Here is a 5,000-nt window from a genome sequence, read left to right as displayed (position 1 = left end):
CCATGACTGTTTTAACCCTCCTCTTCCTCTTTCATCGCCCTCGTCCTCCTCAGCCGAGCGTGAAGAAGCTGCTGAAAACATGCCAACTCCACAGAGTGTGTGTGTGTGTGTGTGTGTGTGTGTGTGTGTGTGTGTGAAGCTGCTGACACAGCAGCTGAAATAAAGCGAGACCCTTTCCCAGGAGTCAGCCTGTGAACACCTCCACAGGGAGGAAGGAGGGTCCTGATCACATGATCATCACCTCAGCCGACTCTAACGATAACGATCTGATCAATTAACAGCTCCAGGCATCGCGGACGCTGACGTGTGTCCTTCGCGTGGTTGAGGCTGGATGTGATCACGGAGGCCGCGTGGGTGAGATTGTCTGTCCTACACGAGGCGAGAGACTGGAACAGACTGAAGACACAAGGACGCTTCATCATGTAAGACATGTCACTGAAGACACAAAGACACAAGTCTGTAGTCTAAGAGTCTGAGATCCACAATGATCCACAATGATGTCTAAAACTGGACGTAGTCTCAGTGACGTCCCCGCAGACTGTCTAAAACTGGACATAGTCTCCGTGACGTCCCCGCAGACTGTCTAAAACTGGACGTAGTCTCCGTGACGTCCCCGCAGACTGTCTAAAACCTGGACGTAGTCTCTGTGACGTCCTCGCAGACTGTCTAAAACCTGGACGTAGTCTCTGTGACGTCCCCGCAGACTGTCTAAAACCTGGACGTAGTCTCTGTGACGTCCCCGCAGACTGTCTAAAACCTGGACGTGGTCTCCGTGACGCAGTGTTTCTCATCTGTTGTAGTTGTTGTCCAACATGGTCACATGGTTGGAGTTTGTGTGTTGACTGAAGCTCTGGTTGAGCTGGTGGAGGAGGTCCTGAGGCCGGCTGAAGCTGGAGGTGGAGATGTGATGTGGAGGGGGGTGGAGGGAGGCAGCAGGGGAGCATGGGAAACCCCGATAAGCTTATCGGAGTGAGACGCCATCTGCCCGCTGCTTACCCATCATGCCTCTCTTCTCTCTCTTCAAAGACAGAGACGCCGCTCAGCCTCTCCACCAGAGGGGAAGCCTCCACGCCGAGATAAGGCAGCAATTCTCCACCCATTATCATCCATCCACCCGTCCATAAGACTCACAGCACAGCAGCAGAGACTTTTATTTTGAAAACCCTGATATCTGTGATGTAACCTCGACAGTGATGATGATGATGATGATGATGATGATGATGATGATGACACGTCTCGTTTATGTCAGAGACGATTAGAAATGACCCGTGAACACACCCGCTCAGATAATTATTATTTTAAATGTGACTCATTAAACATGAACACAGCGAGAATAAATAAAAAATAATCTCTTTTATTTGTCACTTCTTCGTGTTTACGATGCTGCGATGACAAAAGGCAGCGTGGCGTTTTCACGGTACGATCACGACGCCAACACGGGAAGTCTCAAGACTCAAACGTAAATGGACACTGTGTTAAAATATTTCATGTCCTAAAATAAATAACACTAACATGATATTATTTAATGACGCAGATCTAAACAAACGCACGCGGTACGATGTATCGCGGTATAAAAATCACGGTTTCGAAATGTTAAAAACGCAACAAAGACAGAAACTAACCCGAGAATATGAGCAGAAATAAATGATTTAACCATGAATCAACCTCTAAATGTTTTTCTGTGGAGTCAGTTTGTTTCATTTATGAAATTGTTTAAATAATTTCAGACGGATCTTCTTAGGCGGCTTGTCCAAAGACACGGGATATTTAAAGTTGGAGCAAAAAGAGACGAGATTCCCGAAGACGACATCCTCTCAGATCGGGCGTCCGCGACACGAAAACTGATGAATATATTCAGAGAACCGGACAGACACAGTGACTGAACCTTCCACCGGTTTCATGATCAGATAGTTTTCAAGTTTTTCCTGCAAACAAACAAACCTCTCGGAAACGTTACAATGTCGTAGTTTTCTGAGAATTACAGGTCAAAGTCTGGTAACTGATCCGATCAGCTCCACGTGTGCCGTGTACGTATGACGTCCGTCTTCCTTCAGCTCTCTGATGGTCGAAGGAAAACTGCTGGAGTGTGAAGTTCAGCAGGCGGAGGTCGACCTCGCAGCGAAGCCTCTGAACTTTATCTGAGACTCTGATTGATGGCCGACTTCTCTCCGGCTCCGCCTGGCTTCACTTTCATTTCAGTTAAACCGGATTACGGCCGAGATAACTCGCACTGCAGGAAACTTCAACGCAGACAAAGTGAAAGGTCGATTTCTTTTCCGGTTCACGTCCTCGGCGGTCAGTAACACCACCGAGACGTTTTAATCCACAGCCAGGAGATCTGGAAAGACTCTATTACACCTGATAACTGCAACCACAAGACTGTCCAAGTTCAACGCTGCGATTTACAGAGTTTATGATGGACAGTGAAGTAAACTGCTGACAGCTGTAGCTGCTGTTAGCTCATGTTAGCTCAGTCTGTTAGCTGCTGTTAGCTAATGTGAGCTTGCTTGTTTTTGCTAGCGATAATGTTAGCGAGCATCGAGCTAAGGTTAACTAGCGGTGCCAGCAGACACTTTCGTTTGTAACCAGCTGAGTCAGCTGATGTGTCGCTCAGTAAACGTGTCGAACACGTCACAGACTGATCGAGAACAGTCGTGACATCACGTCTCTGTCCGTCTATCGATCCGTCCTGTCGTCTCATCAGGCCGGCAGCAGGAGTCTGATGTGAGACAGGACCGCTCCATCAACACCACCCTGCAGAGAGTGTGTGTGTGTGTGTGTGTGTGTGTGTGTGTGTGTGTGTGTGTGTGTGTGTGTGTGTGTGTGTGTGATCATTTGTCATCATTTGGTCTCACTCTGGTTTTAATGCTTCAGGCTGCTGTGATCACTGAGGCCAGCTGGTTTGTATCTGATGAGGTCACATGATCACTGAAGACTCCATCAAACAGGAATATATGTCTCTGATCAACACACACACACACACACACACACACACACACACACACAGGAGGACTCTACTGATAACCAAAGTCTCGCCAACAATCAAAGTTTTCATGATGATTTTACCCACAGTGCATCTGTTTGTAGTCCTTCATTCGCTGCCTCCACTCACCGTCATTCTTCAGGAAACTAAACAAAGTGTGACGGAGCTTCAGGGTGGAGGAGAGAGTTGATTTCAGAGGGTCGTTTGTTCTCATGTCGTGACGCCACCTGACCTTCACCTCCACCTGAGGCTGCTGCAGTAAACCACCAGTCAACTCGACGACAACAGCTCTGCTCTCTGTCACGTTCTTTCAGACTCAGAACAAAGAACACGTAACGTGCTGTGAACATGTTACACAGCAACTTCACACAACTTCAATTAAAGTCAAACTGCTGCTTTATTTCATATTTATGAAAGACTGTAAAGTCAGAATAAATAAATAAATAAATAAATAAATAAATAAATAAGTGTTATTAACCATCCAACAACGACTTCAACAACAACAACCGTAACAACAACAAACACTTCACACCCCGTGATATGAAATATGACATATATATTATATTTCACATTATAACACAACAACAACAGCAACAACAACAGGACCAGGACCTGAGCAGCTCTGGATTCGAACCATCAGGATGCATCGGACTCATGATGGAGGCTTCATGATGGAGGCTTCATGGCGGAGGCTTCATGGCGGAGGCTTCATGACCAAGGTCTCATGGTGGAGGCTTCATGATGGAGGCTTCATGACCGAGGTCTCATGGTGGAGGCTTCATGACGGAGGCTTCATGATGGAGGCTTCATGACCGAGGTCTCATGGTGGAGGCTTCATGATGGAGGCTTCATGACCGAGGTCTCATGATGGAGGCTTCATGACGGAGGTCTCATGGCGGAGGCTTCATGATGGAGGCTTCATGACGGAGGTCTCATGGCGGAGGCTTCATGACGGAGGCTTCATGATGGAGGCTTCATGACCGAGGTCTCATGACGGAGGCTTCAAGGTGGAGGCTTCAAGGTGGAGGCTTCATGGTGGAGGCTTCATGGCGGAGGCTTCATGACGGAGGCTTCATGATGGAGGCTTCATGACGGAGGCTTCATGACCGAGGTCTCATGGCGGAGGCTTCAAGGTGGAGGCTTCAAGGTGGAGGCTTCATGACCGAGGTCTCATGACGGAGGCTTCATGACGGAGGCTTCATGACCGAGGTCTCATGACGGAGGCTTCATGACCGAGGTCTCATGACGGAGGCTTCAAGGTGGAGGCTTCATGACGGAGGTGGGGCTCAGTAAATGATTTAGCTGCAGGTTAACGAGCTCCAGACCTCTCCTGGACGATTATCTGATCAGCTGTAACGAGCTCAACAACAAACACTTTGACTCTGTGCTGTCCTGACACACACACACACACACACACACACACACACACACACACACACACACACACACACACCAACAGCAGCCAGTGATTATCTATTGGTCCTCCCTAAGCCCCGCCCCTGTCTTTTCTCAGCTATCCAATCACAGCTGAGCAGGCTTCCTCTCACCTGTACAGTGGACAGCTGTTCACCTGAAGAACCTCGCCTCACAGCAGCTTCCTGCTGACCTCATCACAGATTTCCGCTCGCTCGCTCTCACAAACTAATTAAGCCGAACTCATCAGCGGCTTCTGCTGCTGATCTGAAGACAGCTGCTGATGAAGCTCTCATCCATCAGCACAGCTCCACCCCTCTGATACAGTTAGCTTAGCTCCCACACTGATGGAGGAGATGATCCCAGCTCGCAACTGGACTCAAACTCATCCACCCATCGTCTTTTCTCAGTCAAGATCATTTCTGAAGCTTCCTCCATGGACAGACACACGGGACGGGACGAGACGAGACGAGACGGGACGGGACGAGACGAGACGAGACGGGACGAGACGAGACGAGACGAGACGGGACGAGACGAGACGGGACGAGACGAGATGGGACGAGACGGGAGCAGCAGGCCAAGTCTGTGTCCAGTTTGTCAAACT

General features: G+C 48.8%; 1 protein-coding gene across 8 annotated transcripts in view; it reads right to left on the bottom strand.

Moving 5' to 3' along the window:
* The window catches only part of pex7 (peroxisomal biogenesis factor 7), a 38,558-nt gene that overhangs the window by 31,020 nt on the left and 2,538 nt on the right, over window positions 1-5,000 (bottom strand). The window lies entirely within an intron of this gene.

This window comes from Larimichthys crocea, chromosome VI (assembly GCF_000972845.2).
Source record: "Larimichthys crocea isolate SSNF chromosome VI, L_crocea_2.0, whole genome shotgun sequence".
Taxonomy (NCBI): domain Eukaryota; kingdom Metazoa; phylum Chordata; class Actinopteri; family Sciaenidae; genus Larimichthys; species Larimichthys crocea.
This window is presented reverse-complemented; position numbering and strand designations above follow the sequence as displayed.